This window comes from Pantherophis guttatus, chromosome 6, assembly GCF_059756535.1.
Source record: "Pantherophis guttatus breed Tessera chromosome 6, ASM5975653v1, whole genome shotgun sequence".
NCBI lineage: Eukaryota > Metazoa > Chordata > Lepidosauria > Squamata > Colubridae > Pantherophis > Pantherophis guttatus.
In genome coordinates this window covers 87,799,952-87,827,944 of record NC_142068.1, presented here as the reverse complement: position 1 = coordinate 87,827,944, position 27,993 = coordinate 87,799,952, and the positions used below count along the sequence as shown (strand labels likewise).

The following is a 27,993-nucleotide window of genomic DNA, read 5'->3' as shown; positions in this document are numbered from 1 at the left end:
GCGGTGACCAAAACTGGATGCGGTTTCCAACACCGTATGACTTCTTTCATTCCTTTCATGATGGACCAAAATAAAACCAATGATTTGTAAAATCGGATCATTACTTTAGATAATGAAAAAAAAAATTCAGAATTACTGCTTTAAGACAGGGGTCACCAACCTTTCAGACCTCAGGGACCACTAAATTCATAATTTAAAATCCCGTGGACCACTAATATGATCTGCCTATTGACCGGCTGGGTGGGCGTGGCTAGGTGGTCATGTGACTGGGTGGCCGTGGCCAACTTCTCACCTCCGCGCCCAAACTCCTTAGGGCCCCAACAGGAAGCAGTTGTTGGAGCTAAGCAGCCACCATGAGAAAGAGTTGGCAAAACAGCTCAGTTCAAATTGGATCTGACCGAGAAGGAAGCTCAGCAGAAGCACCTCACTGAGGACTAGGAGCATAGGCTTTCCAAGTAGAGGGAAGACCTGTCAGAGTGCAAGACCAGTTACCAGCACCTGGAGGCTCAATGGGCTGAGATGGTCAGCCAGTTCAAGGACATGATGCAGTCCCACTGGAACAAGGCCCTCTGGCTCTTCGCCACCAGTGGCACTTCCCTCTAGCCTTTGCCCAAAGCTTTGCACCAGGAGGCCAAAGCAGACCCAAAGTCAGAATTTCTGCCCCCCTCTGACCCACACAAAAAGACCTCGAAGGGGGAGTCTCTCTGCAGCAACAAAAGTGTTCATTGCACGTATCTGGCCCAGGGGTCATAGTTAGAGGACCCCTGATTTAGTGCAATATTAAAAATGCAAATAATTTTTCTGTGGACCACCAAAATTTTCTTGTGGACCACCAGTTGGTGACCGCTGCTTTAAAAGACCTATCCAGGTATCGCCAAAGAGCTTTACGTTTCCCCAAGGGCTGGAAAAATCCTTCAAGAATCTACTGCATAACACAACCAAGGCCTCCGACACCTTTTTTTCCTTGCCAAGCTGTTATTTCTGGTCTATGCAACTTCCTCTTTTATTCATGATTGTTTTATATTCCATTGCTGCTTTAATAAGGTTGCACAAAACATTACGTTCTGGAGATAGAACGTTCTAGAATTCTACTTTCCCCCCCCCCAATTAAACAAAGTGATTTGACCCAGCAGATTTCTATTGCGACTGATTCTCTTTTTTTTTTTCCCCAGTTGATGAATTGTCCTGAAATTTACTTTTAATTGAAAGATGGGATAAAATGAGTTTAATAACTACATAGGTCTAAATTTCGTTAGAGATCTGTTAGCTAACAAATCACATTTTCTAGGAAGCGATCCTAACTTCCTATACATTTCCAGACCAGCTTTAAAGATGCTTGCCTAGATAGATGAACTGTCAATCATAAAGGTTCAGGACCATCCGCTAAGTTGCCCACAGAAGGTTTATTCAAGATACCCCCCCAACCGTTACAACAAGTTACCACAGCATTGAAAAAAAGTGACTTATGACCGTTTTTCACACTTACGACCGTTGCATTGTGGTCACATGACCAAAATTCAGATGCTTTGTCAACTGGCTCGTATTTATGACGGTGGCAGCGTCCTGGGGTCACGTGATCCCCTTTTGCGACCTCCTGATGAGCAAAGTTGCTGGGGAAGCCAGATTCACTTAACAACCAGGTTACTAATTTAACAACCGGAGTGATTCACTTAACAATGGTGGCAAGACAGGTTATAAAATGGGGCAAAACTCGCTTAACAACCATCTTACTCGGCAGCAGAAATGTTGGGCTCCGTTGTTGTGGTCGTAAGGCGAGGACTAGCTAAATTTAGCAAAACAAAGCAAAATGCAGGCCTTCCATTTTCCCTTGCTCGAGAGCCTGCTTACAACAGGCCTGGTTAAATCAGTGTAGTTGGTCTCGCTAAAATAGATCACATTGATGTAAGTGGGTGTAATTGAAGCAGGACTAAAAATAGATCCACCTCCGAGAGGCCCCTCCAGATCATCTATCAACACCGTCCCAGCAGGGGTGATTCCCTTCCCTAAGATGCTTTTCTCTTTCCAAGTGGGAAGCAAATGGCTTTGTTTGCTTACTCAGTCTTTGCCCGGGGGCCATACGTCTTCCCATCGCTTTGCTCTCCAATGTATATACATGCCTCTTCCTGACAACTGGAATTTGCTGTTGAAACAGCCTATATCGTCTTCCTGCCAGCAGGAAATGGCGCCTTTTTCTAATTAAAGAGCAGCAGTGTTCTGGGTTTCACAACTGGGTAAGAATGACAGCAATTCTATCTATTGCCTGGCTGCCTGTCTACATCTATCTATCTATCTATCTATCTATCTATCTATCTATCTATCTATCTATCTATCTATCTAATATTTATCTGACTATCTATTATTATTATCATCATCATCTATCTATCTATCATCATCTATCTATCTATCATCTATCTATCTATCTATTATCACCATCTCTCTCTCTCTCTCTCTCTCTCTCTCTCTCTCTCTCTCTCTCTCTCTCTCTCTCTCTCTCTCTCTCTCTCTCTGTGGTGGCGCCATGGTTAGAGTGCAGTACTGCAGGCTACTTCTGCTGACTGCCGGCTGCCAGCAGTTTGGCAGATCGAATCTCACCAGGCTCAAGGTTGACTCAGCCTTCCATCCTTCCGAGGTGGGTAAAATGAGGATCCAGATTGTTGGGGGTAATAAGCTGAGTCTGTAAACTGCTTAGAGAAGGTTGTGAAACACTGTGAAGTGGTATATAAATCTAAGTGCTATTGCTCTATTTATCTATCCATCCATCCATCTATCTATCTATCTATCTATCTATCTATCTATCTATCTATCTATCTATCTATCTAATATTTATCTGACTATCTATCTATTATTATTATCATCATCATCTATCTATCTATCATCATCTATCTATGTATCATCTATCTATCTATCTATTATCACCATCTCTCTCTCTCTCTCTCTCTCTCTCTCTCTCTCTCTCTCTGTGGTGGCGCCATGGTTAGAGTGCAGTACTGCAGGCTACTTCTGCTGACTGCCGGCTGCCAGCAGTTTGGCAGATCGAATCTCACCAGGCTCAAGGTTGACTCAGCCTTCCATCCTTCCGAGGTGGGTAAAATGAGGATCCAGATTGTTGGGGGTAATAAGCTGAGTCTGTAAACTGCTTAGAGAAGGTTGTGAAACACTGTGAAGTGGTATATAAATCTAAGTGCTATTGCTCTATTTATCTATCTATCTATCTATCTATCTATCTATCTATCTATCTATCTATCTATCATCTATCTAATCTAATCTAATCTAATCTAATCTAATCTAATCTAATCTAATCTAATCTAATCTATCTATCTATTCATCTATCAATTCATCCACAGTCTCTCTCTTTCTCTCTCTCCCTACTATCCATCCACCCACCCACCCATCTATCATCTATCTATCTATCTATCTATCTATCTATCTATCTATCTATCTATCTATCCTCTGTCTCTCTCTTTCTCCCTCTCCCTCTCCCTCTCCCACTTTCTCTCTCTCTTACAGCAGGGTTTTCCAATCTGAACAACTTCCAGATGTATGGCTTTCAACTCCCAGCATAGATACTGTAGAAAATTCCCTTCCCTTCCCCCCCTTTTTTTTGTACAACCCTCTACACTTCTGCACAGAAGTGACCCCAACCCAAGAAATGAAGAAGGCAAAACAATAGCATGCTCTATGCATTGTATCACAATAATTGTTTTAACCAATAGAATACCTAAACGATATTAAGTACTCCAATGGAGGGAGGGTAATATTATTTGCAAAAGTCATCTTTCATGTCATATTTTTTTCCTAAGACCAACAGATTTCTGCGGTCCAATCAATTTTAGCTCCTACTCCAGTGCCTGACACTGTTTTCTCTTCCTTAGAGAGCTTAGTGCAAATTTGAAATATTTCAGCAACTGAACTCTCCCGAGTACAATGAAACCATGAAAAGCACATTTTTTTTCCTGGAGTGAAGGACTGCCTTGTTTCTTCGAAATTTCCAATAAATCTTGTGTCACCCTATTGCAAGACACAACGAAGTACAGGGCCAGCAATAAACACTGGGCTGTTTGAGGGCCACCATGCCTGTTAGCTTTGTATTTCTTGTCAGCCCTGAAATTCTGGACAATTAAGAACAATAACATCTATCACTGCAGTGGGGTGGCTTAGCAGAACGGGTGATGTACATGACTTCAAGAAAGCTGTTGCTGCTTCTACGCGTGTGTCTCCAAAAAAGACGACCCACCTTGAAAAGAAGCCCAATCACGTTTTTGAGCGCATGCAATCAAATTAAGCCCCACCCACAAAATTAGCCCTAATTAAGACCCCGCCCACCCCTGGGGTACAAGGGGTGGGGCGAGGCACACAGGTAAAAAATAAGCTAGGGTGGAGATGGGGGGGTGGAGATGCCCTACTTACTAGCCTCACACACCCGGAAACCTGCCTCGCCTTCTTCTGCAGCCGCTTCTTCTGCGGCCACTTGCCGCCACTCGCACCCATCGCCCTGGCTTCCATTTCGCCTTCAGATCAGTGGTGGGATTCAATATTTTTACTACCGGTTCTGCAGGCATGGCTTGGTGGGCATGGCATGGGTTAGTGGGCATGGCTTGGTGGGCATGGCAGGGGAAGGATACTGTAAAATCTCCATTCTGATCCCACTCCAGGGGAAGGATACTGTAAAATCTCCATTCCCTCCCCAATTCAGGGGAAGGTTACTTCAAAATCACCATTTCCTCCCAATCAACTGGGACTCAGGAGGCAGAGAATAGATGGGGGCGGGGCCAGTCAGAGGTGGTATTTATCGGTTCTCCGAACGACTCAAAATTTCTGCTACCGGTTCTCCAAAATTGGTTAGAACCTGCTGAATACCACCTCTGCTTCAGATGCTTGCCGGAAGGCATCTGCAGCCGATAACGAAACTCCGGATTGATCAGAAAGGATGAAAAAGGAGGGACAGAATGAAATGTAAAGGACAAAAAGTAAAATAATGGCGAGTTGGCCGCACCAAGTTGCCCCATTCTGTCCTGAAAGGCTGGACTGTAACTGCCTCTTTAACAGAAGAAACAACTTACTCTTGAGAAGTGGGAAGAGGTTGCAAAAAAAAAAAAGAGGTAAATTTTGGAAGATAGTAGAATGTGATGTTTGCTTTTCAGTTTTCTTTTCAGAGAATGTTCAATCAAAGAAGGAATCTCAACAGAATCTGATGCAAGAAATACATGGAAGATGTAGGGAATACATGGAAAAAGCAGAGATACGGGAAGAAAAGTTGGACCTAAGGAAAGGCAAGGAAAACAATATAATATCAAGTCTGCAAAATAAATTTATTTATTTATTTATTTTGTCAAACATGTACAAGATAGCAGGTATAGGTATAAACATAAACATAAACAAAGGAAGTTAAGTACAGATAAATGGGGACAGTAAGACAGGGACAGTAGGCACGCTGGTGTGCTTATGCACGCCCCCTTCACGGACCTCTTGGGAATGGGGTGAGGTCCACGGTAGACAGTTTGAGGTTGAAGCTGTGAGGGTTAGAGGCTGTAACAACGGAGTTGGGTAGAGCATTCCAGGCATTGACCATTCTGTTGCTGAAGTTGTATTTTCTGCAATTGAGTTTGGAGCGGTTTACCTTGAGTTTGTATCAATTGTTTGCCTGGGTATTATTGAGGTTGAAGCTGAAGAAGTTATTGACAGGTAAGAGGTTGTAGCAGACAAGTTTGTGTACTATGCTTAGATCGGACTGCAGGCGGCAGAGTTCCAGATTATCCAAGCCCAAAATTTCAAGTCTGGTGGCATAAGGGATTCGATTGTGGGTAGAGGAGTGGAGTACTCTTCTCGTGAAATACCTCTGAACCCGCTCAATCGTGTTAATGTCGAATATACAGTGTGGATTCCAGGCAGACGAGCTGTATTCGAGAATTGGTCTGGCAAAGGTTTTGTATGCTCTAGTTAGCAATACAATGTTATCAGAGAAGAAGCTTTGTAAGATTAGGTTAACAACTCTTAATGCCTTTTTGGCAAAGACTAAAACATCCTCGGGTCCCATAAATTGAAACTCACTTCAGATTTGCAATGCAGAAAGTATAACCATCTATGTTTAAATGAAGACTTTGGTTCTACTTTATGGTTGCCCTTAGAGAATCCAGGGATTGCCAAAGATCCTGCTTTTTTTCCTCCATCAAATTCCTAAGTGTACCCTCTGTAGGCTTTCTCTAGAACTGCAGCGTTTCTCTTCTAACCGAGGGACTGCTCAGATGGTTTCAGTTAACTTTGCAAGAATTTTATGAACAGAAACTGTCTAGTCGATTCACACTTCATAAAAAGTCTTGGCCGACTCACATTATATATTGCTATGGATTAAAGGATTGAGTCCCTATCATGCTTTCCAATGCCCGCAGATTAAAAGAAGGATATATATACATCTCATCCTGGCTTGGAACTGCTGGGAAGGCAGGAAGGCCTTCGAGGGACTTGGCGGATGCATGTCCATTTTCACAGAAAAGAAAAATTAACCTCTTCCTACTCCCTGCTTCAAGTAACCAAAGATCTTTTCTGCATTATTCCAGGACAAATGTGTCCAACAATGATTAAGGAGACCAATTCAGCAAAGGCGCCACCCACTCAGCATGGATAGTATGGTTCAGAAGCTCACATTCAATGCAATGTATGGAAAGTAGAAAGAAATTCAGGTATGTGATGTAAAGACCACAGGAGCACTGTAGGGTAGGTCCCAGCATCTGAAGCATAGCAGTGTGCTCTATTTCCTAACAATGAGAACAATTCATCAATGGAACATCTCGCTTCCAGACGTTGTGGGTGCTCCATGACTGGAGGCTTTTAAGAAAAGTTTGGACAGTCATTTGTCCAGAATAGTCTAGGACCATGATGGCAAACCTATGGCCATATCTGTGGGCATGCAAGTGTTGCCCTTGCTCTGCTTCAGCGCACATGCGTGCACCGACCAGCTGATTTTCGGGCCTTCTTGGCCTGCCAGAAGTTGGGAAACGGGTTGTTTCCGGCCTCTGGAGGGCCTCTGGGGGGGGAGGCCGTTTTCGTCCTCCCCAGGCTCCTAGAAAGCCTCTGGAGCATAGGGAGGGCAAAAAACAGGCCTACCGGGCTCACCGTGCCATTGAGTGCCAAAAGCATGCAATTATGAGCCTTGGTGGCACAGTGGACTAAAGTGCTGTTAAGTAGCACCAGCTGCCTGCAATTACTGCGAGTTCAAATCTCACCAGGCTCAAGGTTGACTCAGCCTTCCATCCTTTCGAGGTAGGTAAAATGAGGACCCGGATTGTGGGGGCAATAAGCTGACTTTGTATAAATATACAAAAAGTATGAAGGCTATTGCTTAACTCATTGTAAGCCGCCCTGAGTCTCCAGAGAAGCGCAGCATATAAATCGAACCAATAAATAAATAATAAATAAGCAGGGGGCGCACAGGGGGTGGGGCACATTGAATTATGGGTGTGGGCACGCACGTGCATGACCCACCCACACACACTCCCCCTGGTTTTGGCACGCGACAGCAAAAAGGTTAGCACTGGTCTACCATCTCCTGCTTGAGCAGGAAATTGGACTAGAAGACCTCCAAGGAAGAGGTGGTATTCAGGCAGTTCACACCATTCAAGTGAATTGGTAGCGGCGATTGCGGGTAGGTCCACCTACCTGCCACCTCCCCCGGCTCCAAGTTGTGCTATTTAGGCACATTTTTGAGGCCAGGCGCATGTGAGGAAGGTGCGCAAGTGAGCAGAGTGCATGCGCGGAAGACCGGAGGCATGTGCGGATAGCGTGTACATGCGAAGCAAGCATGCACACAAATGGCGAATTGGTGGTAAAGTAAGTGAAACCTACCCTGCTCCAAGATCCCTTCCAACTCTGTTACTCTGTTGTTCTGTTATATCCCAGCAATATCTGAAGCAAAAGCAACTGATCTATTCTTAAGACCCAACTGGAAAATAAGCCCTAGCATGATTTTTCAGGATGCTTGAAACTTAAGCCCTACCCCAAAAATAAGCCCCAGTTAAGATCATCAACCAGACAGATGCATTTAGTACCGTATTTCCTTGAAAATAAGACCTAACTGGAAAATAAGCCTTAATGCATTTTTTGGAGCAAAAATGAATATAAGACTCAGTCTTATTTTCGGGGAAACACGGGTAGGGTCATAAAATTTGAATTTCTCAGGATGTCCTTTGGAACAAACCAGTGGTGAAATCTGAACCGATTTATTTATTATTTTATTTATTTTATTTTTCATATTTGTATACCGCCCTACTCCCGAAGGACTCAGGGCAGTGTACAGCCATAATAAATACAAATACATATAGAAGTTAAAAACTATTAAGAAACAGATTAAGTAATTTAGGCTCAAAGATTAAAAACATCCAAATTTATCTAAAGAGGTTTAAAACCCAATTTAAAAGCCAGTTTAAAAGCCAATTAAAAAGGGAGAGTTAGGCCAGACCAGCTTGTTGGAATAGAAATGATTTCAGGGCACGGCGGAATATGCGTAAGTCTTGGATGTTTCGTAACTCCGGGGGAAGCCCGTTCCAGATGGTAGGTGCCCCCACAGAAAAGGCTCTCCCCCTGGGGGCCGTCAGTCGACATTGTTTGGCTGACGGCACCCTGAGGAGTCCCTCTCTATGGGAGCGAACTGGTCGGTGAGAGGCTATTGGTGGCAGGAGGTGGTCTCGTAAGTACCCTGGTCCTGAGCCATGGAGCGCTCTAAAGATAGTAACCAAAACCTTGAAGCGCACCCGGAAGACCACTGGGAGCCAGTGCAGCTCGCGCAGGAGGGGGGTTACATGAGAGCGCCACATTGCTCCCATTACCACCCGCGCGGCCGCATTCTGGACCAGTTGGAGCCTTCGGGTGCTTCTCAAGGGGAGCCCCATGTAGAGAGCATTACAATAATCCAGGCGTGAGGTGACAAGGGCGTGAGTGACCGTGCGTAACGAGTCCCGATCCAGAAAGGGATGCAACTGGCGAATCAGGCGAACCTGATAAAAAGTCCTCCTGGCTACGGCCGTCATATGCTCTTCAAAAGACAGCCGTGAGTCCAGGAGGATGCCCAAGTTGCGAACCCCATCTGTGGGGGCCAACGACTCGCCCCCAATAGTCAGAGATGGCGCCAACTGACTATATCGGGACGACGGAAACCACAGCCACTCGGTCTTGGATGGGTTGAGTCTGAGTTTGTTCTGAGATTTACTACCAGTTCGCTGGCTGCGCATGCGCAGTGCACACCATGCACCAAATGCAAGGTGCACATGCGTAGTGCATGCCAAAAGGAGGCATGCGGTAAGCAGAACAATGCATGAGGGGGGGTGATCAGTTGTGACACACAATCTTTTTTTTTACTTTTAAAAGCATTGCTTTTAAAAGTAAAAACAAAAGCCTCTGATGATCACCACAACTCAGCTGCGATTGTCAGAGCCTTTTAAAAGCATTTTTTCTACAACCTCTTCAGCCAAAGAGGTTGTAGAAAAAATGCTTTTAAGTAAAAAAAAAAAAAAAGCCTCTGACGATCAGGCAACTCAGCTGGGATCGTCAGAGCCTTTTCAAAGCATTTTTTTAACAACCTCTTCAGCCAAACCGGGGGCAACCCATCACTGTACTATTCCAAAAAAAAAAAAAAAAAGTAGTGTTATTAGCTAGTTTTAGAAAATACACTTTTCCCAAAAGGTTTCCACAATTTTGGTCACTATTGTGTTTCCTACAGGAAGAATCATTTCCTTCCTTCCTTCATCTACTGAAAATAGGGTGATGTGATCACCATTTCTCAGCTCAAAGTCAATGGGGGAAACCAGATTCATTTAATGACCAATTTTTTTTTACTTAACAACAGGGAATGTGTGGAGTGGATTCTACATATGCTGGAGGCCAGGACAGAAAGATATGGAGGGATATGGTGAATATCTATTGGATTTACAGTAGTTATCTTACTTTGTTTTTATCTCAGTAATTTTAACCACAGCAAGGAAAGAGATTTTATGTTTTACTTAATGGAGAAGACTTTGGGGCCCACTTTGATATCTAAGTGCCCAGAATTTCCAGAATCAACATTCAGTTTTCTATTAGAGATGGGTTGTGACCCAGGCTCACTTAGTCATTACAAGTCACAATTGGTCCCAAACAAAACTGTTTTATTATAACAGCGGAGAATTATTTCATTCCCAGTTTAGTCCAAATTAATTCCAAAACAAGTCCTTCAGAAAAAGTCCTTCAGACTTATCTCAAACCTTTATCTTCTTTGGCACCCTGACAAAGGCCTTTCTTGGCAAAGCCCCACAAAGTTCAGAAACAAGAGACACCGACTGGAAACAGATTTAGCAACGTTGCTTTCCTACAAAGAGCCCAAGAGCCTTTGCCACTCTTTTAAGCCTTATGGGAGGGGCCAATCATCTCCTGGCCTTACTCCTGAGTCGTCCTTTTTGCTTTAGCTTCTCTTGCCTTCTGGCAGCTCTGCGCATGTGTGCACTAGGAACAGGCTCCTCCTGTTCCTCTGCCTCTCTACTGTCCGACTCTGGAGGCTCCGGAGTCCGCACATCAGTCCCAGATGGCCCTGGCCCCACCTCTGCCTCCGATGCAGAGCCCTCGTCTGGGCCTTCCCCAGACTCCAGGACTGGCCCATTGTCCTTCCCAGCCTCCTCACTGTCCAAGTCCGCTGCTAGCCCCGCGGGTTGCTGGCAGACCACAACAAGATGCTGTCAGTTACAAAAACCCACAACTTCTAGAAATGCAAGAAAGATCTCTGGGTTGTTTTTTTTTGTTTGTTTGTTTTTTTGTTTTTTGAACTTTTCTATTTACAAATGAACAGATTGGACTGAAGTACATTGGCAGTTAAATTCCCCGTTAAATTCTCCCGGTGATTGCGTTTTAAACTAAAAGGAATATTGGGTATAGTTCAGACCACATTTGCAAGGAAAAGATAAGGACGAACTGTCTGTGCCAGAATAAGAGATAAAAATCACATAAAATTCTTCTGGTTTGCAATTTTTCATGCTGGGATTTTATGAGAGTTGGGATCCAAGACATCTGGAAAACACAAAACTGTAGAAAACCAATCTTATTTGTCTGCTGTCCCGTGGAGGTTGCGTTCATTTTGAAGCGCCACCAAATTCATTCAAGAGCTGCTCTGCTTATTTACAGATATTCAAAATATATGAACAGCCTAACAGAATCATGCACTTTTCTGCCTTCCCTCCGTCTGAAAGATTTTACTCCATTCTTGCCATCGCTGGGCTGCAATTAATCACACCGGATGAAAGATTTCTCCATTTTAAGGAAAAGGCTCCCTCTGTTGGTGAACTGCTCCAGTTCTCATGGTGACTTAGAATAAGAGAGTTGAAAGGGGCCTTGTAGGTAATCTAGTCCAACCCCCTGCTCAAGCAGGAGACCCTATACCCGTGATGGCGAATCTATGGCACGTGTGCCACAGGTGGCATGCAGAGCCCTCTCTGCGGGCATGCCAGCTGTTGCCCCAGCCCAGCCCCACTGTGCATTTGCATGTGTGCCTCTCAATGGCCAGCTGGTTTTCAGATCTCTGCCATGCATGCCAGAGGGGCGGGGCCTTCCCCAATCTCTGCAGGTTCCCCCCCATACCTTTCTCCTCCATTTCTGCCACCCGTGCCTTCCCCGATCTCCGCAGGTTCCCCACCCCCAGTGTGCCCGATCTTTCTACTCCATTTCTGCTGCCCGTGCCTTCCCTGATCTCTAGAGATTCCCCCTAGCGTGCCGTACCTTTCTACTCCATTTCTACCACCTGCACCAACCTGGAAGCCAAAACAGGGCACAGGGGCACCACACAAGGCCCCCCGTGCCCCATTTTGGACCCGGAAAGCCTCCTGCATCAACCTGGAAGCCAAAAAGGGGTGCGGGGAGGGGCAGGGCACATGCACGGAGGGAGGTACGCATGCGCTGGGGAGCTGGGGCACATGCGCGGAGAGCGTTCGCATTGCATTTTGGGGGTTTGGGCATGCACGCGTGAATTCGTGTGCACATGCTTTCGGCACTCGGCACCAAAAAGGTTAACCACCACAGCCCTATACCATTTCTGACAAGTGGCTGTCCAGTCTCTTCTTGAAAGCCTCCAGTGATGAAGCATCCACAACTTCCAAAGGCAAGCTGCTCCATTGGTTGATTGTTCTCACTGTCAAAAAATTTATCCTTATTTCTAGCTTGAATCCCTCCTTGATCAGTTTCCATCCATTGTTCCTTGTCTGGCCTTCAGGTGCTTTGGAAAATAGGTTGACCCCCTTTTCTCTGTGACAGCCCCTCAAATATTGGAACACTGCTATCATGTCTCCTCTAGTCCTTCTCTTCATCAAACTAGACATACCCAGTTCCTGCAACCGTTCTTCATATGTTTTAGCTTCCAGTTCCCTAATCCTCTTGGTTGCTCTTCTCTGCCCTCTTTCTAGCGTCTCCACATCTTTTTTATAGTGTGGTGACCAAAACTGGATGCAGTATTCTAGGTGTGGCCTTAATAAGGCTTTATAGAGCGGTATTAGTACCTCCCTTGATCTTGATTGTATCCCTCTGTTAATGCAATTTAGGATATCATTGGCTTTTTAAGCTGCCACTGCACACTTCTGGCTCATATTTCATTGGTTGTCCACTAGGACTCCAAGATCCCTCTCTCAGTTACTGCTATTAAGCCTGGTTTCCCCCACTCTTTATGTGTACTTTTGGGGTTTTTTTGCCCAGGTGTACTTTTCTCTACATTGAATTTCGACTTTGCTAGATAAGGCCCGTAGTTCAAATCTGTGATTGCTCACGATCACAATGAAATGTGAAATTTCATCTTGACATCAGCAGTTTTTCACAACCCACAGTGAAAAGATATGCATATGGGAATGTGTACTAGTTATTACTTATTTGGGTTTAGGGATTTCTTTTTCTTTTATTTATTGAGTTATTGAGATGTATTATGTGTTCAGGGAGGTTGCACCAAGGGAGGCTCATTTAATCTCATTGTACACATGTTGTGCATTGACAATAAAGGTTTAATTAGATTTGCATCCATTTCAGCTGGGTAATCACGTAGAGATGAATGACACATTCCCCATGCATCACAAACCGAGTTCCAAGACTCCTGGTTTCAGACCTTTTTTCTGGAGTGATGGACCACTAGTAAGCTACCATAGGAGGGCAGCAAAGGTCTGTTTAAGTTAGTTTTGTTTGGGCTACATTGCATTTCTTTCTATTTCATTCTGCTTTGACTTTTGTTCCCTCCTGACCAAAGAAATTCTTCTTGTTTGCAATTTTTCATGCGGCGATTTATGAGGGTTGGGTTCCAAGACATCTGGAAGACACAATCCATCAGAATACAGCTGGAAGGGACCTTGGAGGTTTTCTAGTCCAACCCCCTGTTCAAGCAGGAGACCCTATTTCCATGATGGCGAATCTATGGTCTGCGTGCCAGAGGTGACACGCAGATCCCTCTCTGCTGGCACTTGCGCAGTTGCCCCAAGTCAGTTCTCTGTGGCATTTCTTTCGTAAGCTTCTGTTTATCTGCAAACAACGAAACAGAAGCTCACAGAAGAAAAAGATCTTGCCTCTTGCCGTGCTGCCAGGTTGGGATCTCCTGCCTCCCGCAGGCCAGTTGGTCTTCAGGTCTCTGCTGCACATGCCTACGCATGTCTGCACATGTCTGTGCATATCTGTGCATGTCTGAACATGTCTACGCATGTCTGCACATGTGCACGCATGTGCACACATATGCACGCATGTCTGCACATGTGCACACATGTCTACACATGTGCACGCATGTCTGCACATATGCATACATATCTGTGCATGTGCATGCATGTCTATGCATGTCTGCACATGTCTGTGCATGAGCACACATGTCTGCACATGCACACATGCACCTTTCAGTTTGAGGATGCACACGTACGCAGTTTGGACACTCGGTGTCTAAAAGTTTGACCATCACTGCCCTATATCATTACATATAGGTGGCTGTCAGTTTCTTCTTAAAAACTTCCAGTGATAAAACACCCACAACTTTGGAAGACGAGCTCTTCCATTTGTTGATTGTTTTCACTGTTCACCTTAATTCCAGGTTGCTTCTCTTCTTGATGAGTTTCCATCCATTGTTTCTTGTCCTGCCTTCAGATGCTTCGGAGAATAGGTTGACACTCTTCTTCTTTGTGGCAGCCCTTCAAATACCGGAAGACTGCTATCATGTCCCCCTAGTCCTTCTTTTGTCTAGATTGGCCATACCCAATTCCTGCAACTGTCCATCATATGTTTGTGCTTCCAAGCCTTTAATCGTCTTAGTTGCTCTTCTCTGCACTTTTCTACAAAGTGGTGAAAAGTTGATCATGTAGATCAGGGATGGGTTCTCAATTTTTTTACTACTGATTCTGTGGGCATGGCTTATTTTGTGGGTGTGGCTTGATGGTCATGTGACAATTCTTTAGGATTTAGCAGAGGTACTGGTCTACCGGACTTTTAACTGCTTGAGGAGCTGTAGCGGTCTACTCATTTGTTTTTGGAGGCCCCGGTCTCTCCATTTGTTTTTGGAGGCACCGGTCTACTCATTCGTTTTTGGAGGCACCAATCTACCATCACACTGCCTTTTAACACTGATCAGCTGTAGGGCGGCAAAAGTTTAAACAGTTTTTTTCCTTTTAGCCGATCAGCTGAGACTCAGGAGGCAGCAATTGATTGGGGGTGGGGCCAAATAAAAGGTAAGAATAACGCGGGGGGTGCGGTAGGGCCCAGCTCCCGAACAAAGAGAACCGGTTCGGTGATGTCATATCATCACTGCTACCGGCTTAGCCAAACCGGGCCGAACCGGAAGGAACCCACCACTGATGTAGATGTGAGGTAAAGTGAAGATTCAGTTCTCTGGATGTAAGAGATGACTGGGTTGAGTCTGATGGAGGAATCAAGTGCATCATCATCCATCCATCTTGAGTCTCTTCACACCCACAAGAGATTTAACTCCAGCCCAGTTCAGATTCTTGTAGAGAACTTTAACATACAATAAACTTCCTTTTTATGACCCTGTAATCCCTTAATTTGGGGTAGAGTCAGGGTGACTTGGTGGAGCTGAGCATTTACTGGCTGGATGCCCTTCCCAACACTATGCAGAGTTTGCAGCAGATATTTTTTCTTTGTGCCCAGAGAGAGAAATCTCTGCTGCTACCTAGGATTGAACTCTCAACCTTCCTAGTGAGAGGTGAGCATCTTCCCCATTAGGCCACTACACTGTTCTAGCTTTATCACATAATAACCCTATATACAGTGGTGGGTTTCACATTTTGTTGCTACCGGTTTGTCGTGCGCACGCTCGCTCGCTTTGCGCACACACGCTTGCTTTGTGCACCTTCCACCTATGTAGCCGGCCTCAAAACCGTGCCTAAATAGGACAGCATAAAGCCGGAGTGGGTACAAATCAGTATGAACCAGTACCCGAACCAGTACAAACCAGCTGAATACCACCTCTGCCTATATATTCATTTGAACTGCATGGCTTAATGATTTCTTGAGCCTGACATTTGAGGCAGCCTGGACTACTGGTTGAAAGCTAATGCATTTAGGAAGCTCTCCAGAATCTAGCCTGAACCTGCATCCTTATAAATTTCACCCATTGGTTTTGGTCCTGCCAATATCAAAGATGTCCACATCACCTTCTATGTGACAACCTATCACATGCTTGAAAACTGCTATCATGTCTCCTCTTTGTCATTTCTTCTTTAGATGTTTTTACCATTCTTCATTCATCTTGGTTTCCAGATCTCTAAATTCCTTAGTAATTGTCCCCTGAACTTACCCTAAAATGTTATTGTCCTTCTATAACTGTGGTGCCCAGAAGATAACATTTCAATAGCAGGCATGCATAAGATGTAGCCAAACATAAGCAAGATTGGACTTGGTTAGTACTTGGAAGTTAAGACTTCCAGAAAATAGCAATAGCACTTAGACTTTTATATCACTTTACAGTGCTTTACAGCCCTCTCTAAGCGGTTTACAGAGTTGGCATATTGCCCCCAACAATTTAGGTTCTCATTTTACCCACCTCGGAAGGATGGAAGGCTGAGTCAACCTTGATCTTGGTGAGATTTGAACTCCCAAATTGCAGGCAGCCAGCAGTCAGCAGAAGTAGCCTGCAGTACTGCACTCTAACCACTGTGCTACCGCTCCACCAGGGCTCAAAATCCCAGGATTATTCTGAAAAGTTGCAGAATAGAAGAGGGATTAGCTTTGATTTGAGAACTGAAAAAGAACATATGACCAAATATAAGGGAGGATGTTCATAGTTTAAGAATGTCTTTTGTATCTGAAAATCTGATCCTCCCTATTAATGACTCAGGAACCAAGCCTCCAAAACTAACATCAAGGTTCAGGTTCTTACAGATGCAGGCAAACCATTTGGGACACGGGTCAACGCCAGTGGTGGGAACAATGCTCAGAAACTGACTAGTACTCAAGATCAGGTTTGCACCTTGTCCTCCCAAGTGCGTGATGATCCAGCTGAAATGTGCAGATATCTTGAAAGACAGCTCTACAAAGAGAAAGTTTTTGTTGAGTTGTCTAAAATACTTTCAGGACATGCCCAGCCATGATTATTCCTGCTTTCTCAAGAGAGAGTATTAGCTTCGGATTCCATCAAAGCTGATAAACTTCAGTCCTGGCTTCTGACAATACCTGGTCACCACAAATACTGCTGGTTTGAACAGATCCTCAGATTGAAGATCTGATTCTTCAAGTGTTGTCCAACCACTTCAGGAGCAAGTTAAGCTCTCCGAAGAAACCACGTTACAATGGATCTGAATGACATTTCAATTTGTTCACCCTCGTCCATCCGTCTTCCAGAGTATTAATTCATATGTCCTTCACCCTCCTACGTCAATTTAGATGATGGGAAGAAGAAACTATAACTGAATATTGGCTGCTAGACATCTGGGCAAGGTTTTACGTACAGTATAAAAAAAAAATGGAAGGCCAAAAGCAAAGTCTGAAGACTGGGGGTATTGTCAGCTCTTAGCTATTAACTTTAGGAATTCAAAATAGAATCAGAATCAGAATAGAGGTGGACGGGACCTTGGAGGTCTTTTAATCCAGCCCCCTGCTCAAGCAGGAGATCCTATACCATTATCTGAAATGTGAATGTCTAGACCCGTGATGGCGAACCTATAGCACGCGTGCCACAGGTGGCATGCTGAGCCGTCTCTGCAGGCACGTGAGCCATCGCCCCAGCTCAGCTCCAGCACACATGCCTCCCACCAGCCAGCTGATTTCCGGGTCTCTGCCATGCATGTGCAGGGGTGGGGCGCATGCAGGAGATGTGCACGTATGCAGGGGGCGGAGGGTCATGCGTGCATGCACGGTGGGAGTGCAGAGTGCATGGGAGGCTGGGCACGTGGTGACGGGGATGCATGCATTGCATTATGCTTTCAGTATGCAACAACAAAAGGTTAGCCATCACTCTTCTTAAAAACTTCCAGTGATGGAGTGCCCACGATTTCTGAAGGCAAGCTGTTCCACTGGTTAATTGTCCTCACTGTTAGGAAGTTTCTCCTTAATTCCAGGTTGCTTCTCTCCTTGATTAGTTTCCGTCCATTGTTTCTTGTCCTGCTTTTTGGTGCTTTGGAGAATAATTTGACCCCCTCAACTTTGTGGCAGCCCCTCAAATACCAGAAGACTGCTATCAAGTCCCTCCTAGTCCTTTTTTTCTCTAGACTGGCCAAACCCAATTGCTGCAACCCTTCTTCATATGTTTTAGTCTCCAGGCCTTTAGTCATCTTAGTTGCTCTTCTTTGCACTTTTTCCAAAGTCTCAACCTCTTTTTCGTAATGTGGTGACCAAAACTGGATGCAGTATTCTTGGTGTGGTCTCCCTAAGGATTTATAAAGCGGTAATAATCAGCGGTGAAATCTGGCCGGATCTATCCGACTTGTGTGAACCGGTAGCGCTGGTGGTAGGAAGCTCCGCACACCCATCGGGACGTCATTACATCCTGTTTTTGACCCTCTGTGCATGCATGGAAGGCTCTGCGCATGCACAGAAGAGGCACGCATGTGCATAGCATGCATGCGCTCCCGTTCCCAAACTGGTAGCAAAGATAAGTGGATTTCACCGCCGGTATTAATACTTCACGTGATTTTGATTCTATGCCTCTGTTTGTACAGCCAAGGATTGTGTTCGCTTTTTTGGCTGCTATCGCACACTGCTGGCTCCTGTTTAAGTGATCGTCCACTTAAGGTCATCGTGAAAGTTACACTTCCTCAATAGAGATCACACACCAGGGTGGGCAAATTAGCTTCGGTCTCGAAACTCAAGAGCATCTAAATTGTCTGGATGTCATGACAATAAAGCATTTTCTACCCCAGAAACAATGGCCTTTCTTGCACCATTGCCAATCCTTTTCCAGTTTAACAGATGGAGAAGTAGCCAACAAGAAGCCTCCTCCACAGTTGGGACCAGAATTGTGGTTGCTAAGTGATGCAGTCACGAAGCAAGTTACCAGGTGACTGGATTTTATGAGCATTTTTTCCCCCTATAGCTGTTAAGCAAAATCGCCACGGTTGTCTTGTTAAGTGAATCGTGTAGTCAGTAAGCGAACCGTGCCTTACGTGGTTTAAGCGAATCTGGTTTTCCCCTTCGACTTGGCTTGCCAGAAGCTGGCTTGGAAGCTTGATCAGGTGACCCCAGGATGCAGCAAGCTGCTTGCCAAGGGCTCAAATTACCATCAGGCGATTGTGGAGATGGTATGAAGGTCGTAACTTGGAGGACGAGTTGTAAGCTCAGTTTTTTTAGCACCGTTGCAACTCTGAACCATCATTAAATGAACAGTTGAGCATAGTTTCTAATAAGGCTCCATTGTTCATTGAGATTCTTGAGCAGAGGGCTGGACTAGAAGACCTCCAATGCCCATTCCAGTTCTCTTCTCTTCTCTTCTCTTCTCTTCTCTTCTCTTCTCTTCTCTTCTCTTCTCTTCTCTTCTCTTCTCTTCTCTTCTCTTCTCTTCTCTTCTCTCCTGTCCTATCCTACCCTACCCTACCGTACCCTACCCTACCCTATCCTACCCTACTCTACTCTACTCTACTCTACTCTACTCTACTCTACTCTACTCTACTCTACTCTACTCTACTCTACTCTACTCTATGTCTGGGTTCCAAGTAACACCTCCACCACTGCCAAATAAGACTCCAAGACAATCAATTCCTCAAAAATCCATTTTATTGAAGATGTCATATTGGCACATCTGGGAAAAACCCGAATCTGAAAGCTCCCAGGTTTTCCCCACCCAAAAGAAAGTCAAAGTCCCTTCCCCTTCCCCTTCCCCTTCCCCTTCCCCTTCCCCTTCCCCTTCCCCTGCCCCTGCCCCTGCCCCTGCACCTGCACCTGCATCTATTCTATTCTATTCTATTCTATTCTATTCTATTCTATTCTATTCTATTCTATTCTGTGCCTCCTAAAGACTATGTTGATTGTCCATCCTTGGTTCTGGGGGGGGAGAAATTGTCCCGTCAGAACGGGTTTGCAATTTGGGTGTCCTCCTAGACTCACAGCTAAGATTAGAGCAACATCTGACAGCTGTGGCTAGGGGGACCTTTGCACAGGTTCGCCTGGTGCACCAATTGCGACCCTACTTGGATCGGGAGGCTCTCCTCACGGTCACTCATGCCCTTGTCACCTCACGGTTAGATTATTGCAACGTGCTCTACATGGGGCTACCCTTGAAAAGTGTTCGGAGACTACAGTTGGTCCAGAACACAGCCGTGCGAGCTGTCGTAGGTGCACCTAGGTACACCCACATTACACCAATTCTCCGTGAGCTGCACTGGCTCCCTATTGGTCTCCAGTCACAATTCAAGGTGTTAGCTATTACCTTTAAAGCCCTACATGGCTCAGGGCCAGGGTATCTTCGAGACCACCTTCTACCGCATAGCTCCCAATGACCGGTAAGATTTATTTATTTATTTATTTATTTATTTATTTATTTATTTATTTATTTATTTATTTTATTTTATTTTATTTTATTTTATTTAAATTTCTATACTGCCCTACTCCCGAAGGACTCAGGGCGGTGAACAGCCACAGGATAAAACACATACATACAAAAGTTTAAAATAAAATAAAAACGAATTAAATAATTTGGCTGAATTTAAAATACCCCATAATTTAAAAACAAATTAAAAAATGTAAGATCCCACAGAGTTGGTCTCCTCCGGGTCCCATCAGCTAAACAATGCTGGCTGGTGGGCCCGCGGGGGAGGGCCTTCTCTGTGGCTGCCCCAGCTCTCTGGAACCAGTTACCTCCTGAGGTCCGGACCATCCCCACTCTATTGGCCTTCCGAAAAGCGGTGAAGACCTGGATTTTCCACAGGCCTGGGGCCATTGATCTTGCTCTTGCGATCCGGCAAGATCCAGCCATGAATGGTGTATGAGTTTTAATGTTTTTAATGTTTTTAATTTTTAAATGTTCCTTATAATGATTTTAAATGCATTGTGAGCCACCCTGAGTCTTCGCAGAGGGGCGGCATACAAATTGAATAAATAAAGAAATAAATATTCTATTCTACTCTATTCTTATCCTATTCTATCCTATTCTATTCTATCCTATCCTATTCCATTGATTATTCTATTCTATTCTAGAACTGAGGTCTGCCTTGCAATCTCAAAGCAGCTTGGAAAGAATGCCGCCTTATTCAAAACTTTGCTAAATAACCTGGATTGTCCAAAACTTCCAGAAACAAAATTGTCCTAATGGATGTGATGGCTGCAATATTACAGCAAGTGGGAAGATAGTTTCATTTCCTCCTTTCCAGGCATTTGACGAATGCAAGCCATACAGGCTCAGTGAGAAAAGTTTTGTGCAACAGCAGCATGGAATGTCTGTGAAATCCTTGACTCTTTCTGGAAGTCACACCCAGTTTCAGGAGCTGTAGTAAAATGCTAAAGGCACAGTTCCCGATTGCTAAACCGGATGCTTGAGAGATACTCTTTCCTGTTTTATTTCTCCCGCTCTGAACTGGTTACCGTAATTGTGGGAGTTGCATTAATGGCATGTTGGAATTCCCAGCAACCAGCTTCGGTTCACACTCAATCAAGGGTAAATAAATAAAGATTATTTTTCTTGTTGTAATAGAAGTTTTGTTTTTCTCCTAACTAAGCCTGATTTTTTTTTTACAGACCTAGAAATACTAATACTCTGATAGGTTATCCACATGAAATCTTAGGTTGATTTTTCACATGAGTAGGGGAGAGGATGAATCTAGTTAACCTAGTCTAGGTTTTCTGCAGTTTGGGTGTCTTGTACCAACTATGCTGTAATGTTGTGGTTCGATGGGTAGATTTTATATATATTTTTCCTGTTTTAATTGTATATTTTTTTCCCCCTGTTTTCCAAATTATGGAGAGGAAATTGTTCAGCAGCCGCTACTCTTGGAACCCTAATATGTAAAGTGTTTATCTTAGATTCCTTTTCAGAGCAGAGAAGACGAGGCAAGATCTTGGTTGGTAAAAGCAACATCTGGTGATGATTATTGATGATGTGTGACAAAAGATAGAATGATAGATAGATAGATAGATAGATAGATGGATGGATGGACAGGTAGGTAGGTAGGTAGGTAGGTAGGTAGGTAGGTAGGTAGGTAGATAGATAGATAGATAGATAGACAGACAGACAGACAGACAGACAGACAGACAGACAGACAGACAGACAGACAGACAGATACCATATTTTTTGGAGTATAAGACACACCTTAGTTTTTGGAGAGGAAAATAAGAAAAAAGCTGATTGGCAGGTGGATCGGCCTCCTGGAATACCCCCAATCAGCTGTTCCCAGAGGTGAATTTTAACAACAGGTTCATTGGCTGTGAGCTCTGTGCCTTGCTTTTTTTTCTGTCTCCGAAAGCCTCTGAAACAGAACCTCAGAAAAAAAGCCTCTGAAACTTCCTTTCAGAGGCTTTTTTTCTGAAGCTCTGTTTGGAGGCTTTTTTTTCTGAAGCTCTGTTTGCAGGCTTTTTTTTCTGAAGCTCTGTTTGGAGGCTTTTTTTTCTGAAGCTTCGTTTCTGAGGCTTTTTTTCTGAAGCTCAGTTTGGAGACTTTTTTTCTGAAACTCTGTTTGGAGGCTTTTTTTCTGAAGCTTCATTTCTGATGCTTTTTTCAGCCTCTGAAACCTCCGTTTGAGAGGCTGGGCGGGGCTACATTTGGAGTATAAAACGCACCCAGATTTTCACCCTCTTTTTTGGGGGGAAAAAGGTGCGTCTTATACTCCAAAAAATACAGTAGATGGATGGATGGATGGATGGATGGATGGATGGATGGATGGGATAAATAAATAGAATAGGATAGATAGATAGATAGATAGATAGATAGATAGATAGATAGATAGTTAGATAAGGATGGATAATGGATGGATGAATGGATGAGATAGAATAGATAGAAAGAGAGAGAGAGAGAGAGAGATACTGTAGATGGATGGATGGATATAATAGATTACATTATATTATTTATTATATCTATAAGTATATATATATACATATACATACATACATACATACATATATATATATATATATATATATATATATATATATATATATATATATATATATATATATAATTTGTTTTCTCAGGTTTTCGCGGGTGTTTGTATGTAGGTCTTTGGTTATTCGGGTCTTCTCCCACGTAAAATTGGAAGTGTCTTGGGAAGAGACAGCTGCGATCTCACATTGCTCCTGGAAGCACGAAGCCGAGAACACCAGCCTGAAGATGACGAATGAGACTCCGTCGAAACGTCGCTAAGACACATCCAATTTTACGTGGGAGAAGACCCGAATAACCAAAGACCTACATATATATATATATATATAATTAAAATAGCTTGCTTTTTTTTTTGAAGGAAATTTGACACGATATTTGAGATTTCCAACCCCTAAGTGACACATACTCATTATCTTCTGTTCACTGAATTCAGCATTTTTTTTTTTTTTTTAGAAATACCACCAGTCACTTTCCTTATCAAAGGTGTCAAGCGTAAGAGTCAGAGAGCTGTTCCTTCAGGAAAACACACCTGTACAGCGTTTAATTTATATCAGAAATGACAAGGTTTTATTTAATGGAGACAGAGCTATTTTTAGTAGCAGTGAAAAAGAAAGGAACCCTTTCTCCCTTTCTCTGCTCATCCTGCCTTTCCTTCCCACTTAGCTGAATTAGCAAAGAAAGAGTCCTGGTTCATTTCTTTTTCCATACTTTACTAATCTGGCTACAGATTAGAGCAGGCAGAATCTGTTGGCTTTTGGCATGAAAATGATGCAGTTTAATTTTCCCTTTTCTCCTGGCCATCCCCCTGTTATCAGTCAAGGTCTGATTTAAAGTTCTCAGATTGTTTGGGGATCTGGATCCTGCATTTGCGTCATTCCCATATCCACCTTCCTTTTGCTGACCTTGTGCTTGACTGGTGCTCCTCCTAGTCAGGGCTGGCTGTGCTTCAATCCCCCTCCCCCGCTAACCATCCATATTCCAATCTCTCCCCCCTCCCGCCATCGCAAATGTCAGGCTGGCAAAATGCAAGGCAAAGCAAGCAGCAGAAGGGCAGCCATAACAAAGCAGAAGAGCCTTGGTAGCGCAGCAGACTAAAGCACTGTTAAGTAACACCAGCTGCCTGCAATTACTGCAAGTTCAAATCTCACCAGGCTCAAGGTTGACTCAGCCTCCCATCCTTTCGAGGTAGGTAAAATGAGGACCCAGTTTGTGGGGGCAATAAGCTGACTTTGTATAAAAAAGAACACCGCTTCGGGGGGGGGGTGAAAGCTCTACTAAGCAGGTATATGCAAAAGTACGAAGGCTGTTGCTTAACGCATTGTAAGCCGCCCTGAGTCTCTGGAAAAGGGTGGCATATAAATCAAACCAATAAATAAATAAACAGCAGGCCTGCAATCTGCCACACCGATCCAAGCACTGATGAGATATACCTAGTTAGGGTAATGAAACGTTTGCAAGAAAACAAGCAGGCTCAGAGAGCATCAAGGACCCCTCAATCTGCCACAGATGATCCAGAGTGCCCCCTTGAAGGACATCTGCTTTGGACCACATGTCAACCAAGTTCTGATTTCGTTAGTATTGATTTAGTGAGTACCAAGACATTTCAGACTAGACTTGGAAGTCAGATATGGACCAGCGGTGAAATCCTCCGTTGCCACCGGTTCGCTGCCCACGCATGTGTGGTGCATGCCAAATGCACACTACGCGTGCATGCACAGTACACACAGTACACACCAAATGCATGCTGCACGTGCGCAGTGCACACCAAACACACACTTTGCACAGAAAAAGGAGCCATTCGAAGCGGTGGAAGTGGTAAGTGGAACAGCGAGGGGGGGACAGCTGTGCCGTGCAATTTAGATTTGCTAGAAAGCAGGATTTCCTGCTTTCTACCAATTTTAAATTACGTGGCACAGCTGATCGTTGGAAATGCCGGTTCAGATCAGAGGTGGGTTTCAGCAGGTTCTGACCAGTTCTGGAGAACTGGTAGTGGAAATTTTGAGTAGTTCGGAGAACCGGTAGTGGAAATTTTGAGTAGTTCAGAGAACCGGTAGTGGAAATTTTGAGTAGTTCGGAGAACTGGTAGTGGAAATTTTGAGTAGTTCGGAGAACCGGTAGTGGAAATTTTGAGTAGTTCAGAGAACCGGTAAATACCACCTCTGACTGGCCCTGCCCCCATGTATTCTTTGCTTCCCAAATCCCAGCTGATTGGGAGGAAATGGGGATTTTGCAGTAACTTTCCCCTGGAGTAGGGAGGGAATGGATATTTTACAGTATCCTTCCCCTGCCATGCCCACCATGCCACGCCCACCAAGTCATGCCACGCCTACCAAGCCAAACCCACAGAACCAGTAGTAAAATATTTTGAAACCCACCACTGGCTCAGATGAACCAGTAGCTTTTATTACTACCAGTTCACACGAACCGGTGCGAACCGGTAGCATTTCACCCATGATATGGACAATTGTAAGGACATTTTGAAGCCAGCATTTTTGGCACGTCGAACATTTTAATTCAGATCTATTTATAGATGGCTCCCTGTCTTAAATACACAGCTCTGGGCCGCTAACAATGAAGAACAGAAAACAATAAAATGATTTGTAAGCCACACAAATAGCAGCCAAGCAAGCAATCTACAATGCTAATAAATCATCCTAATGGACACAACCAGGAAATGGGGCTCGCCAACATCATAAGGCCTCCAGGCTTGATTGCAAAAACCAGCTCTTGAAGGATTTGCAAAACATCAGGAGGGTCAGGGAAACTCTGATTTGTGGGGAAAATTACTCTAAGCATCTTTAGATAAGTGTGTGTACGTGTGTGTATGTGAGAGAGAGAGGGAGGGGAGAAATCCATTAGGTCATTAGAAACTACCAAAGAAAATTGAGCTATATATACCAATTAAAAAAACCACCCACCAATTATAACAATTGAACCTACTGTTCTTCATTTGAATAGCACTCAAAACTCAGGAGCTCCGTCTTTGAACCAAAGATGTATTTATTTTTCTTTGACGGGAGTAAGAAGAGAGAAGAAGCAAAGTCTAACATTTTTAAAAGCAAACCTTCCATTTAAAAATGTGATAATCACTGTTCTTAATGCTGAGTCTATTGTCTGGAACTGCGGGTATGCCTCTCCTGCGTTTATGCCTCCCAGCCTGTTTGAAAAAGCTGTTTTAAAAAACCCCTGGAAATGTTATATATGAATGTATTTGTCCTCTTCTGGAAGTGGAAAACTTTTTAAAAAATTGTGTTCTTTCTTTTACTGCTGTCAGTAAGCCCAGCGTCTTATGAAGTTGGTTGGCCTCTAAATTTAATAAACAAATAAATAAAAAAAAAGGGGAATGAGAAAATCACGGCATTAAAAGGCCACCGAAATGTAATCAATAAAATCCATCCGTCAGAGTCTATTTTTTAAAAAAGAGATCACCTTATTCACTGGATCCATTACCTTTATCCTATAAATAAATTTCACAGTCTGGTGTGTTACACAATTTCCCTAGCGGGGAATTTCTCTCTCGCTTTGCAAATATACTCCAATTGCAGAATGACACATGAGCCCACGAATGTTTATGTAATTGCTGCTTGCTAATAACAAAGAGCGAGTGTTGTTTGGGGGAAAATTTGGGAGCTCCTAAATAGAAGCTGTTTTACGGTGTGGTTTTTAGGTCAGACTATTTAAGCTCCGGATTTAAACAGAGGAGTTACTATTCTAAGACACGTTCATTCATATATTTTTCTGGCTGGTGGCTTCTCCCTAGGATTTTATAAAGGAGCCTATAAACTGATAGGGTGGGCACTAGTGGTGAAATCCAAATATTTTTACTACTGGTTCTGTGGGCGTGGCTTGGTGGGCATGGTGTGACTTGGTAGGCGTGGCTTGTTGGGCATGGCAGGGGAATGATACTGCAAAATCTCCATTCCCTCCCCACTCCAGGGAAAGGATACTGCAAAATCCCCATTCCCTCCCCACTCCTGGGGGAAGGATAGTGCAAAATCTCCATTCCAACCCCATTCCAGGGAAAGGATACTGCAAAATCCCCATTCCCTCCCCACTCCTGGGGGAAGGATATTGCAAAATCTCCATTCCCACCCCACTCTGGGGCCAGCCAGAGGTGGTATTTGCCAGTTCTCAGAACTACTCAAAATTTCTGCTACCGGTTCTCCAAAACCTGTCAGAACCTGCTGGATTTCACCCCTAGTGGGCACCCTATAGGAAGGAAGTGCTCCTTATGTGGGGTTGGATCATTGCTGAAAATATATATAGAGAGACTGCTATATATAAGAAGAATAGAATAGAATAGAATTCTTTATTGGCCAAGTGTGATTGGACACACAAGGAATTGTCTTTGGCACATATGCTCTCAGTGTACATAAAAAGAAAAGATACGTTCGTCAAGAATGATAAGGTACAACACTTAATGATAATCATAGGGTACAAATAAGCAATCGAATCATACTAGGAAACAATATCAGTATAAATTGTAAGGATACCAGCGACAAAGTTACAGTCATACAGTCATAAGTGGAAGGAGATGGGTGAAGGAAACGATGAGATTAATAGTAATGCAGACTTCGTGAATAGTTTGACAGTGTTGCAAGAATTATTTGTTTAGCAGAGTGATGGTGTTCGGGGAAAAACTGTCCTTGTGTCTAGTTGTTCAATTTATGTTCAGGATCTGAGGGGTCTGTAGATATTTTCACAGCCTTCTTTACATATGGTATATAAGACATATATAACTGTAATTATCAGTTGAGGGTTGCCTGTACATCAGGTTGTCAATCTCCCTCCTTCCCAAAGAAATCATATTGATTTCAGCACCAAAGCTGTTTTTGTATGTGGGTGGGTGTGAATTAATTAGCTCTTCAATTCAGGAATGTAAAATAGGTTGGAAAAACTGAAGGATCTTGACTCCATCATTCTCAAAGTATGAAAAAGGGGAGGCACCATCAGAAAGGCATCTATTATAGAATCCTAGGGCTGGATGGGACCGTGGAGGTCTTCTAGTCCAACCCCTTACCCAAGACAGGAGACCTTATAGCATTCCCTACCAAATGATTGTCTAATCTTTTCTTGAAAATGTCCAGCGATGGGGCAGCCGCCACTCCAGGAGACAAGCTTCTCACTGTCAGGAAATTCCTTATTGGCTCTGGAAATAATGCCACTTTTACCAGTATAATGCCAGCTTTACCTGCTCCAACCTAACCAAGCTGTTGGGGAGATTGCCATTGGGGATCCACGAAGGCATTGGACTAATGGCCCTAATTTTTTTTTTTTTAAAAAGAGAGCACGTTGGGCGCTCCAAGCCAGGCAGAATACAGTATAGAATACAGAATAGAGTTGGAAGGGACCTTGGAGGTCTTCTAGTCCAACCCCTTGCTCAGGCAAGAGACTGTACCATTTCAGACAAATGGTTGTTCAATCTCTTCTTTAAAACTTCCAGTGTTGGAGCATTTACAACTTCTGGAGGCAAGTTGTTCTACTGGTTAATTATT

At 43.9% G+C, this 27,993-nt stretch overlaps 1 long non-coding RNA gene across 2 annotated transcripts; it reads left to right on the top strand.

Moving 5' to 3' along the window:
* The first annotated feature begins 2,004 nt into the window (after positions 1 to 2,004).
* Positions 2,005 to 21,099, top strand: LOC132712427 (uncharacterized). Of its 2 annotated transcripts, none has more exons than XR_009623084.2 (4): positions 2,005 to 2,231; positions 5,142 to 5,270; positions 6,555 to 6,677; positions 20,605 to 21,099. It is a non-coding gene; the product is annotated as an uncharacterized LOC132712427 (long non-coding RNA). The 2 variants fall into 2 exon arrangements; XR_015728377.1 differs by lacking the exon at positions 20,605 to 21,099 and adding an exon at positions 9,836 to 9,979.
* Positions 21,100 to 27,993: the final 6,894 nt, after the last annotated feature.